General features: G+C 54.6%; 1 protein-coding gene across 1 annotated transcript in view; it reads left to right on the forward strand.

Moving 5' to 3' along the window:
- The window catches only part of DNAH6 (dynein axonemal heavy chain 6), a 2,460,712-nt gene that overhangs the window by 186,471 nt on the left and 2,261,068 nt on the right, over positions 1-13,173 (forward strand). The gene's annotated exons all lie outside the window — the stretch shown is intronic.

Below are 13,173 nucleotides of genomic sequence, written 5' to 3' on the forward strand. Positions count from 1 at the left end.
TTATACTCCGTGGATAGCATTGATAGGGGCCTGTAATTTGACATGTCCGAATGATCCCTGCCAGGCTTTGGTAACGAGACGACCAATGCCTGCATCGTGGAGTCGGGTAGGTGGCCCTCCTCCAGCGCTGTCTGGTAGATTTTTTCCAGGATCGGTACCAGGGTATCAGAGTAAGTTGCATAAAACTCCACTTGGAGCCCATCCATACCCGGTGTTTTGTTGCGGTTAAGGGATTTGATGGCAGCCCGTATTTCGTGTTGGGTGATAGGTCCCTCAAGGTCTTTCTGGGCATCCGCTGTCAGTGTCGGGAAAGTGAGGCCGTCGAGGAAATCGGACACACGGTCCAACTCCTCCCGTTCGGGTCGTGCGTACAGCGTGGTCAGGTGGTCGCGAAACGCCCTGTTAATTTCTAATTGTGTAGTAACCAAGTCACCCGTTTGCGTTCGTATTTGAGTTATCACCGGGGGGTCAGGGTGGTCCCGTACCAGGCGGGCTAACAGTGCCCCCGACCTGTCTGCCTCTGTGTGTTGTCGACGGAGGTATTCTTTGTGGTCTATGACTCGCAATGTTTCTAGAGTATCAGCGTGTTCTATATTCTCTTTCTGTAGCTCTGTTCTTTTTTCAGGGTCAGTGCTCGCTTCTCCCTCAAGTGTTTTCAATCTGTCTTCTATACCGCAGAGTTTCTGGTGGATCTCCTGTCGGGCTCCTACCAGTTTACCTATTACTACGCCACGTACCACTACCTTCATGGCATCCCATAGATTAGTGGAGGCCGAGTCCCAATTTTCTGCAAAGTATTCGCCCTGAGCCTCGGACAGGGACGTCCTGAAGGGGGCGTCTTCTAGGAGGCGTGGGTCTAGGCGCCACGTAGGAACTGGGGTCAGGACTCTGCCCCAGAGGAGGCTAAACGACAGGGGTCTATGGTCCGAAAAGGTCTTGGCGAGATACACCGGGTTCCCTACTTTCGAGACTAGCGACTCAGAGCAGAAGAACCTATCAATCCTAGTGTGTAACCTGTGTATGTGTGAATAATATGAATATTCCTTTGTCTCTGGGTGAAGTGCAAGCCATACATCCCTCAGGCCCCACCCTGTCGACCACGTCTGAAATGACTCCGTCAGTCGGGATACCCCGGCTATTTGCAAGGGAGGATGTGCTTTATCCCGGTCCAAGTCCAGGACCATGTTCCAGTCTCCTCCCGAGACCCAGGGAATGTCCGCCCAGTCCGCCAGCGCCATACCAATCATCGTCAAGAATTTATCCTGGTCAAAGTTTGGGGCATAGATACAGCCTAACACTATCAGTGTACCATCTAACGTGCCCTTCACTAATATGTAGCGGCCTTGTTCATCTACCTTTCGCTCTAGCTCTGCAAACGGCATGCCATATCTGACCCAAATTGTTGCCCCTCTGGGAAAGGCAGAGTAAGTCGTAGAATAAATCGTGCCCCTCCATTTTTTCCGCATTTTAAGGGCCTCAGAAGCAGTCAGATGGGACTCCTGAAGGAAGGCAATCTGTGTGTGGTGTCTGAGCAGGAAGGAGTGCATTCTGTGTCGCTTCTTTCCATCACCATACATAATGTCCATGTTATGTCTTGACCTCGGTATCCACAGGGTAACGTGCTTACAAAAGAGGGGGAAAAAAAAAAAGAGGGGGGAACCATGGGGGCCGACGGGTGGGGGGAACCACATTAATTTGGGGGAGAGCCCTCCCCATCATTTTCACCAGTGGCAACGCTACTTGCGTTATGCAAAATAATCCAGGCCTAACATTATTACATTGCAGCAATACATCATTTGTAGTACTCCCATCTCTCACACCGCCCCCAGGCGGGCACGACACCCGAACAGAGTGAGAAAACAAAAGGATACAATACGGTTGGTAGGCAGTTCATCCGTTACCAGCATGTTCTTCCCTCACACAATTATCTATTAAATCATCTGCTGCTCGGGGCGTGACGGTGGGGAACAGAATTATGCTATGGTCCGAGTCCGAATGGACAGTACTGTCCTCCGAGTCCGTTGCGATCTTCCTGGGGTCCTCTCGAAAGGTGCCCACCAGCACCAAGGCGTCCAGCTGATTCTCTTTTTGCTGTTCCCGCGAGGGCCCATGGTGTATTGTCCCCCGTCTAAGTTTAGGGGACTCCCTCCTCCTTTGGGTTTGGGCATCCCCCGATCCGTCGGTGAGCGACTCCTGTGTGATCTCCTGGCTCCCGGCTATTCCCATAACCTCCAGCCATTCCTCGGCATCCGAAGGGCTCTCAAAAAAGTGTGTCTTTCTGCCATGCATGATTTTCAAGCGAGCTGGGAAGAGCAATGCGTATTTGAGGTTAGCCTTTTGCAGCTTCTTCTTCACATCTGGGGTAGCGGGCTACTCGCCGAAAGAGCGCTTCAATGCCTCAGTGTTGGTGTAGTCCGGGTAGAGGGATATTTTCTGATTTTTGTATTGGATGAGAGATTTCTCCTGAGCTTTCTGCAGTAGGACATCTCTGTCTCGATAGTTCAGTAGTCGCACTATGAGAGGGCGTGGGGGGCGACCGGGTCTGGGCCTACCCGTCGGGATCCTGTGCGCCCTCTCCACACAGAAATGCGGTGATAGGCCTTCCTCTGCAACGTGTTCGCGGAACCATTGTTACATAAAATCCGCAGCCCGGGCCCCCTCGCAACTTTCCGGAAGGCCTATGATGCAGACATTATTGCGGCGGTTACGGCCTTCCGCGTCCTCCACCCGTTCCATGAGAGAGGTGACTTGTTGTTGGAGCTGTTGGATCGAGGTGGTATGGCCCGCCACTGTAAGCTCTTTGATTGCTAGGCCTTGGTCCTTGACTCTGTCAGTTAATTTGCCGTGATCCGCTTTCAGAAAAGACAAATTCGTGGTCAGGGCGCCCATCTGTTGTTCCAGCACCGATCTAAAGTCACGTATTTCTTGTAGTATTATGTCCAGTTTATCCAGTTGCTGTCCCTCCGCCTGAGGTTGCCCCGAGGACGTCAACGGGGCTCCCCCACCCTCGGCAGACTGCATTGTACTGGCTGACATGGGGCCCCCCAGACCTTCAGGCGCCTTGACTCCCTTGCGGACCATGGTGGCCAGTAGTCACGTTCCCTCGTAGGAAGCTCCGAGGACCTCTGCGGAGCCCAATTCTCATAGGTAGGCCACTGCACGGTAGCACCCTGTATGTCAGGGCCTGAGTGTAGGTGGGGCTCAGGGTCGTTGGTGAATTAGGAAGCCAGGGGGGACGCACTCCCAGCCCCCAGCGTGCAGTTCTCTTGGGGGGGGGAAGGGGGGATGGGAGTATTGTCACCCAGTCATTCCAGTCCTCCTCTCAGTGTTCAGGGAGGGGGAGGGGTAGAGGTGGTAGAGGGGGGGAAGCTCACAGCGTGGTCCACTGACTTCGCAGCTTCTTAAATGTCCCCTCCTAGCTTTGGTCCCCAGTGTAGGTTTCGGGTACCTTTAGCATTTATATGCTTGACTCCCCATAGGCCCAGAATCTTTCCACCTCGTGGAAAAGCCTTCAGATGCTGCCGCCTCAAGGGGGGGGGGGGGGCCCTCCGGGGGCCCCTCGTTCTTAGCCGATCCCACCGTGTGCCTTGTCCTGGCCGTGAGTCCTCGAGTAGAGGGGTGGGGGCGAAGCAAGCAGAGTCGAGGTCGCCTACCTCAAATCTCGGTCGGCCGCCCCCCCGTCTGCCGTCCGTGGAGTGCTGGGGTGCCCCTGCTCCCGGCGGTGTCTTGTCCCGTGCGCCGCCGCCGTGGCCCGTTCTGCACCGCCGATAACAGGTGCGCCTCCCGGCCTCACAGTTCCTCGGTGGCAGCAGAAACCCTCCGCAGGTGCCCTCCTAATGCTGTCGGGCTCTTCCGGTGTCACAATCGCGCCCCGGCTCCGGTCCCCCAGGCACTTCTGGCTTTGCCGGCCGCGAAGGAGAGCGGCCGCAACCTCCACTGTGGCTCTCGGCTTCGGCCCATGCGCCCTCAAGGCAGGCCCTGCTCCAGCACTCTTAGTCTTTCTGGGCCTCCGTTCGCCAGACAGGTGGTGCCGGGGACACCAGTGTGTGTCGGCTTCGTTCCGCCAGCTGTGACTTCGACCCCGGGGGCTCCCGGAGTGTTTTTTAACTGGATTATGCCCCTAATAGCGCCGGAGCTCTAGCAGTGCCCGACTGCTAACATTGCCGGCCAGTTACGCCCCACCCCCCAATAATACCTTCTTTGTGGCTGAATTCCACAGATAAAACAAGGAAACCTGCAACCCCGGCTTTCCTGCTTGATCAAATGATGTGATCTAAGGCAACTACCTGATTTCACTGTGCCACCTTTTTTCATTGATCGCATTTGAGAGAACCTTCAAATGCACCAGCTTAGGGTGTGCTCTGTACAAAACACCTTTTTTATATGTTTTAATAGTTTAATGTTGTTCCATTCATTTTTACAACTGAAACCACGTATAGGGGACACCAGTCAAATTGTCTCTTAATTACATAACACCATCATTGCAACAGTAGTGGGAGAAAGGCCCTTCTAATAAATGGCACTCAATGGGTGGATGTAGCCTAATTTACTAAATTGAAATGCTTCTGTATGTTAAAGAAACATGTTTATTTCAATGTCGAAGAGTCTTTACCATACTTTTGCTGGACATTTATTGCATGATTGAAATGCATTTCCAAATATGTTCATGGCTCAGTTTGTGTTATGGTTTTCTATGATTACAGTTCAGTCCCTCATTTTACTCCCTCACTTATAAGCTAGGCTGCTGGGTCTGCAATGGTGAGAGTAATGGGACCAATCATGCAACGAAACGACTTTGGACATTTTAAAGACGTTTCAAGTGGCAAGAAGTCTCCGCTGTTCGCTCTTCTTGCTCTGATGAGTTTTACTTTGTAGTTCATTAAAGCACTTTAATCTGTATTAAGTCAAACAGAATTATTTTTGCTGGCCTGACATTTCTTGTCAAAGTGAAATGCATCAGAGCAGAGTCAACTGGAGACTTACGGACTTTCCCCAAAGCGGAGGTCATCTAGGGTGGAAGAAGGAAGAACCATTAGATACTGTGGGGAGGTACTGGCGTGTGTACCTACACCATTCCTGCTCCTTCCACAGTCCGACCACATCCCACCACAGGCTTACAGCCAGTCCTTATGCAGCCCGCCCTGCACACAGACTCACCTCTGTGTTCTGCAACAGTCTCTGGGAACAAGCAGGTGACTGCCATAGCAGTCTGGCGTATCTACCGACCTGCGTCCAGTGATAAATCCTCCAGGCACTGTGTCATGTGAATCCTCAGCGCATAACCCTCGCATGCGCCTATTCAGTGGGCACCAACACATACTTACTCGCCGGTCTGCATTCTGCATACATTTTCTGTCCCTACTAGAAAATAATGGCAGCCAACAATAGCAGTTCTTGGTGGTGGTCATTGTTGGCCGCAGATTTATTAATATCAAAAATCAATATTAATAATAACACATATTAATAACATACTGGTTGTGCAATCTTCATTTGCGAACTCTAGTTATCAATCATGCACATCACATTACAGATTATGACACCATCTTCTGATACATGTGTCTGTCTTTTTGTGCACTCCTCAGTTCATAAATGGCACTTGTGCACAACCAGTTCTTAGTCAGTCTATTGGTGTTCCAGTGGTTGGTTGGCCACGCCCTTCTGGGTGTCATGGAGGGGAGCTTATCTGTCTGGAGTTAGGTCCCCAGCTCGCTACCATTTGCGCCCTGCCGTCCGGCCGGGTCTGGGCCGCGAGTGCTGTCTCCTCCTGTTCCTCCCCTCCTTTGTGCGGCCACGTCACCCTGCCGTGCGGCATTCAAAAGTGAGTGGCCCTCCTCCTACACACCGCCCGCCGGTGTGTTTGGTTAGCCAACCATTGTAGGATTTCCGCCAAACGCCTTCCCCCAATGTCCAGCACTGCGACTCTGCTGTTCCTTAGGTGTGGGTGGGTGGGCTTCAAAAGATGTCGTAGTCGCGCCGCTCTCCCAGCTCCTTGAAGACGTTGTGCTTCTGCTGGGGAGCGGCGGTGCTTAAATCCTCCTGAGACCCCTAGGGGGTCTCAGGTGAACCCCCCTGATTGGGGGGGTTCAAAGGTAGCAAGGTTGACCATTGGTCGCCCCCTGAGGGCGCCCGGGTCACGAGGTCACTTCCTGTCGGGGTGGCTGGTGCGCACCCCGCTTCCGTTGGTTCCTGGCCGCTTCGGGGCGCCCAGAACCAGTTCACCCCCACTGCTGGCACCGCGTGGGTTATGGCGCCGGCCCTCGAGCCTCCCCCCCCCTACGGGAGGGTGCGGCGGCCTCTGCAATAACCCTCGCATGCGCCTATTCAGTGGGCACCAACACATACTTACTCGCCGGTCTGCATTCTGCATACATTTTCTGTCCCTACTAGAAAATAATGTCAGCCAACAATAGCAGTTCTTGGTGGTGGTCATTGTTGGCCGCAGATTTATTAATATCAAAAACCAATATTAATAATAACACATATTAATAACATACTGGTTGTGCAATCTTCATTTGCGAACTCTAGTTATCAATCATGCACATCACATTACAGATTATGACACCATCTTCTGATACAGGTGTCTGTCTTTTTGTGCACTCCTCAGTTCGTAAATGGCACTTGTGCACAACCAGTTCTTAGTCAGTCTATTGGTGTTCCAGTGGTTGGTTGGCCACGCCCTTCTGGGTGTCATGGAGGGGAGCTTATCTGTCTGGAGTTAGGTCCCCAGCTCGCTACCATTTGCGCCCTGCCGTCCGGCCGGGTCTGGACCGCGAGTGCCGTCTCCTCCTGTTCCTCCCCTCCTTTGTGCGGCCACGTCACCCTGCCGTGCGGCATTCAAAAGTGAGTGGCCCTCCTCCTACACACCGCCCATCGGTGTGTTTGGTTAGCCAACCATTGTAGGATTTCCGCCACGCCGCAGGGAGGCTCACGTCTTTCTGCGGCTCCCCCCCCTGCCCCTGGTTCGCGGCTACCCACCTTTTTTTTTTTTTTTTTTTTTTAAAGACAACCTGCGAGCGCCATTGCACCCCACAAGTTATCCCAGAACACCTCCATTCCTTTGTCGGACAGATGCACCCCATCTTGTCCATAAAGTTCCGGGCGGCCTGGGTGGATGAGGCCGTGCCGGATTGATTCTAGGCCATTGGTAGAGCAGAACTTATGCATAGTGATATTCAACTTGCGCCTCGCATTATCTACCGCCTTGTTGGAGTCAGCACCTCTCCAGTGCCTCCTGCTGATCATCTCCGACAAGACCACTGTCGTGGGACCCAGCCATGCCGCTGCTTTGGTGAGGTCCTTTTGAATGGCTTGACCCACCGCCTTGCGGCCCAAACGTGTTAGGTCGTTCCCCCTGAGATGTATGATCAGGACATCGGGCAGCCACGCTGAGTCTGCCATAAGGCCGTCCAGGGTCGGCAGTAACTGCTCCCATCTCATGCCGGGCCGTCCTATCCAGCGGATGTATGTCGCCTTGGGTCTGCTTGCCTTGTGCCCCGCTCGCCGCCACCACGACTCCATTCTGGACACGAATGAATGTCCTACTACCCAAACAAGCCGCGGGCGTCCCCCTGTCAAGAGAAAGTGTTCCATTAAGGTGGCTTGCTGCGCACCGGGTGTGGTCGAGGGAGGGCAAGAACCCTGCCGTGCGGCATCCCAAGGCTGCTGCTCCCCCCCCCCCTCCACTTCCCCTCTTTTTCCTCCCTTCTCTTTCTTTTTTTAATTTTTTTTTTTATATGAGTTGTGGGTGTATATACGACTTGTAGGCCCTGGAACGCCATCTGCCCACGGCCTGGATCCTGTCCTCCGGCATGCCATGCTGCGATGCCGAGGTCGCTGCGCCGATCCTGAAGGAATGAGGAGCAAATGATGCTGCCTGGAAACCGGCCTTACCGAGGCCCTGGCGCATTACAGCCGTGAATTGGAACCTGCTCAGGTTCCTTCCATCCTTACGTATGAAGAGGGGGCCCTCGCCAGCCGGGCGGGCCGCCATGTACTTAAAAAGCCAGCACACCGCGCAGAGCCCAGCCTCTGGGATGCAATGGAGGCGTATCGTCGTCCCCTTTCGTGCCCTGTCCGTTTTGGACTGCCTCAGCGTGAGCTCAACGGCCCTTACCATTGGTTTGATGTCCCTGGCTTGCAGGCAACGCTGTGCCGGGCCTGATTTGCTGGGAGCCACTATCTCACTTACACGGAATGCCCCGAAGAATGCCGTGGTGAATGCTGCCCTGAACAGTAGCAGCTCGTATTTGTCTAAAATGATGCTGGTTAGGGTACCCAGTAGCTGTCCCAGCTTGTCGAAATCAATGGGGCGACTGCCGTCCTTCTTAATCCCCTCAACCCTTCGCCAGCCCTTCAAAGCTGTTTTTAGGTAGGCAGAGGCCGTGGGGTCCTCACCTGTGTAGAGCCTGGCAAAGTGAGCAATGGCGGACAGGTGTGCCTGGGCCCAAGATCTCGTTTTCTTGGCGTTGAATGCCCATTGCACGAATTTCTCAACTGCTGTGCGCGCCTCAGCCTTGTCCTCCAGTGACTTTATGCCCCCAATTCTCATCACTGTGCCTGCATATTTCTTGTATCTCCTGTGTGCCTCAGAGGTGAGCGAGTGCCCTATTAATCTGGACAGGTCAACCCCCCCAGGTCCCACAGGTATGGTGGAAAGGGGGTCATCTCCCTGGTCGCCCGGGGTACAAGTTGTCTGAACCGCTTCATTTGGGACCGGGATAACGCATCTGCAGCCGTGTTCTCTGTCCCTGGCACATGGCGAGCCTTCAGCTCCAGGTTCCCCTCCAGCTGTAATTTAACCAACTGCCGCATTAGCCTCAACATGTCAGGGCATCTTGCTGCACCTTTGTTAATGGCCTGCACTACCCCCTTGTTATCAGACCATAGGGTGAGTTTCAGGTTTTTTATCTCCTCTTTCCAGACGGTCAGAGCCACTATTATTGGAAATAGCTCGAGGAAAGTGATGTTTTTTGTGAGCCCCTGCGCATGCCACCTGTCTGGCCACTGGCTGGCACACCATCTGTTCCCCAGGACCGCCCCAAAACCCAGGCTCCCAGCCGCGTCCGTGTAGAGGGATAACTGCTCAGCGGTCACCCAACCTTTTCTCCAGATCAGAACACCATTGAACTCCTGCAGGAATTCGTCCCACACTTGCAGATCCTGCTTTACACCCGCACTCAGCCGGATGTGATGGTGTTTGTGTGTGACGCCGGCTGTCAGCGCGGTTAGGCGCCTGGAAAAGACCCTAGCGGGCGGGATGACCCTAGCCGCAAAATTCAGTCTACCTATCACTCCTTGGATATCCCTGAGGGTGGCCTTGCTCCGACCCCGTAGCTTGGCAATTTCTTCCCTGAATTCCTGCACTTTGTCTGGGGACAGCCTGGCGGTCCCTGCTATGGAGTCCAGCTCTATGCCCAGGAACGTAAGTCTTGTGGTTGGGCCTGTCGTTTTCTCTTTTGCTAGGGGGACCCCAAGTGACTTTGTCAAAGCTTCAAATGCTGCCAGTGTACTAGCACTCATCGTGGATCCTGCTGGGCCTGTGAACAGGAAGTCGTCCAGGTAGTGCAGCTTTCCGCCTTCTTGATGTATGTCATGGAGGGCCCACTCCAAGAAGGTGGCAAATTGTTCAAAATAGGCGCAGGATATGGCACAGCCCATGGGCATGGCCTTGTCGAAATATATGTCTCCCTCCCATTGGAAACCCAGTAGATGGAAACTGGCCGGGTGGACCGGCAATAGGCGGAAGGCAGATTCAATGTCCGCCTTGGCCATGAGGGATCCCTTTCCTGATGCTTTGACTAGTGCGATCGCGTCATCCACTGACGCATAACCCACCGAGCATGCTTCTGGGTCAATTCCATCATTCACGGACGACCCTTCGGGATATGACAAGTGGTGTATTAGTCTAAATTGACCCTTCTCTTTCTTGGGGACCACTCCCAGTGGAGAGACGACTATACCTGCGTGTAGTTCCTTAGGAAGGGGGCCCTCGATTCTACCCAAGCTCTTTTCCTTCTCTATTTTTGCGCTTACCACCCTGGGGTGTTGCCTCGCTGATTGTAAGTTGTGCGCTCCTTCCAGTGGTAACGGGCCCTGGAATGGGATAATGAAACCTTCCTCAAAGCCTTCCACCAGCACTCTGGCGTCCGCTTTGTTTGGGTATTTGTTTGCTAATCTGCGCAGCTGTTGCGTATTAATGGGGGACCTAGCCAGCTGGCAATGTTGAATGTCTACTAGAGCCCCGCCCCCACTAGCCTCGGGGCTAGTGCTTCTTGTGCTTCTCTTTCTTGTCCCCTTTTGATTCGCGCTTGGAACCTTTGCATGCCACCGCGGCGTGTCTGCCCCCGCAGCTCGAGCATGCGTGCTGGAATTTGCACGAGGAGCCCCATGAACAGTCCCCCGCATCATATCTCCAGCATATTGCCTTGGTTGTGGGCGGAGAGTTGGATCTCCCCGAGGAATGTTTTTGGTAAGATTTGTTCTTCCCCTTTTGGGAAGAGCTCCGAAAGGACTGGTCATATTTGCCTGTCCAGGCTCTAACTTCTTTGGCCGCGAGCATCTTATGAATGAAACCTGATACGTCTTCCTCATTCCACTCCATCTCTGGGTGCCTCTGCATCTTTAATCTAAACCCTTTATCGTATTCTAACCAGGCGTCCCCAGGGAACTGCCTCTGTGCTAAGTGTATGTTGGCTTCGTATAACCATAGATCAGCCGCGCAGTGGGGGAACCTCTCCACTATGATACATGCCATAATTCTGAATGCATCTAGCCAATTCTCAAAATTCCGCTCCTTTCTGGCCCGCGCCTTTCTCTTTTGTCATCTTCCTTCCTATCACATGTGGTCAGGTCGAGGCCCTCTAGCTGTATTTCCAGCAGTGAAAATATATCTATAAACTCCTTACGCCATATCCTCTCCTTCACTGCGAGAGGAATAAGGCATGCCAGCCCAGTGGCTTTTGTCGTCAAGGAGGCCGGTCCGGGAGATGGCCTAACATAGAGGTCAGTGCCTAGCCCCCCCAACCCTGGGCTCCCGGACGAAGTGGTGTACCCCCAACCGGGTAGCGGAGAGACCTGCTCACCCTGCGTGGACAGGCCCACCTGCTCCTGGACCCTTGTCTGCCGTGCCCACCCTGGGTCGACCATATGCCATGTCATGCCCCCTGCTTCCTCCGCGCGCTGTTCCCTAGGCCCTGCAGCCCCCTGCCCTGTGCCATTAAGCAAGGCTGGCGCCAGCGATTTCAAGCATTCTTTTACAATGGTACTAATATGCTCACCATTAACTGCTCTGCCGGTCATCTCGCCCTGCTTGGCGTCGTCCAGCCTCGGCGGTGGGGGCTTCTGGCGTACCTTCTTCGGGGGGTTTCTTTTGGAAGTCTTCTTCCGGGGTGTGGTCTTGGGCTTCTTGGGTGCTGAGGGGCCTGCTTCTTCCTCCGCCTGGCCCTCCGGCCTATTCTCCTTCCCTTTGGCCAAATGAGGTTGGAGCCAGTCGTCACCGTGCACTGCCGATATTTCGCGGATCCTCTTCAACACCTCCGCTACTTCCTCTGGCTGATCCTCCGCCATGATGTCTTCTTCCCATCGCGTCTGCGTCAGGCCGTTTGCGGTCCGCACCGCCTGATGCGTGAGGTTTCAAGGGGAGACCGAGCGGGCGCGTTCGCGCTGCGCGTCGCGCTCTCCCACGTGGTCGGCGAAGAGGTGTGGCTTGCTCCGGCTGTGAGGCGTTTTTTAGCGGGCTGCTTCTGCGCCGCTGGGTCGCGTCAATGGGCCCCGGCCTGGTTTCTGCGGGCTGATTTCTGCGCCGCTGGATCGAGGGAGAAATTCCGGGTCGGCTAACCCGGATGGGTTGGCCTAGACCTTCAAGCTTACCGGCTGCCGCTTTTTCCCTCTATTTTTCCCTTCCCCGCTCGTTAGGTGTAGCGGCTCAATGCGCGCTATGTGCGGGGAGGGCGGGAAAGCGGGGGAAAGTCGAGTCGCTTACCGCGGTGGAGCTTGGCTGGGCCACCGGCTCGTACTCCGCCTCCGTCGCTCCCTAAACGTCAGCGTTGCAGTCTCACGGAGCTGGGCGAGAGGCTGGAGCGGCGCGCTACTCTGCGGTGGCGTCCAGGGCGAACACCGACGACCGGGAGGGGGGGGGGGTAGGTTCGCCTTCCTTCTGCTTCGGCTGTTCCTCGTTGTCTCCTGCAGCAGTCGATCCTTGGTTCTTCCTTCCTCTTCAAAAGATGTCGTTGTCGCGCCGCTCTCCCAGCTCCTTGAAGACGTTGTGCTTCTGCTGGGGAGCGGCGGTGCTTAAATCCTCCTGAGACCCCTAGGGGGTCTCAGGTGAACCCCCCTGATTGGGGGGTTCAAAGGTAGCAAGGTTGACCATTGGTCGCCCCCTGAGGGCGCCCGGGTCACGAGGTCACTTCCTGTCGGGGTAGCTGGTGCTCACCCCGCTTCCGCTGGTTCCTGGCCGCTTCGGGGCGCCCAGAACCAGTTCACCCCCACTGCTGGCACCGCGTGGGTTATGGCGCCGGCCCTCGAGCCTCCCCCCCCTACGGGAGGGTGCGGCGGCCTCTGCAAGTTGAGAAAGCTGCAAACATGCTGTTCCCACCTCATGAGGTGGAGTCACAGCGCAGCAACTCCTCATTGGTTCGTTCGCTGCAAACAAACTGAAATGGCTAAACCCACCCCAGCTAAACCAGCGATCCTACTAGTGCCTTTGCCCAGATCACTTTCCTTTTCAGCAAAAAATCATAGTAGTGTGAGATGCAGTAGGATATAGGAATCATGGGCCTGATTACGATGCCGGGCACTGTAGCGGAAGCAGGACCGCCCGGCTAGAAGTTGACGGTCCTGCTGCCCAGATTACAATGCGACTGCCTTCATGGCGGTCGCAATGTGTATAGTTTCTATTGCGGCGTGTGCTGCAGCACACGCCTCAAAATAAAATAAACACTCCAAAAACATCCCTGCACTGTGTGGCAGGCACCATGCAGTGCCTGAAACATGGTGCAGGGATGGTACGGGGGCACCAGATGTGCCCCCAAGCCCCATAGAGGAGGGCCAGGTGGAAGGGGGCCATGCTAGGGGCCTCCAAAGTCACTTTCCGCCTGCCTTTTCATGACAGATGAACTACCATGCAAGGGCAGGCAGAAAGGGACATTTTAATCCCTACAGCAGTGCCTGAGCTGG

Source organism: Lissotriton vulgaris, chromosome 3_1 (genome assembly GCF_964263255.1).
Source record: "Lissotriton vulgaris chromosome 3_1, aLisVul1.2, whole genome shotgun sequence".
NCBI classification, from domain to species: domain Eukaryota; kingdom Metazoa; phylum Chordata; class Amphibia; order Caudata; family Salamandridae; genus Lissotriton; species Lissotriton vulgaris.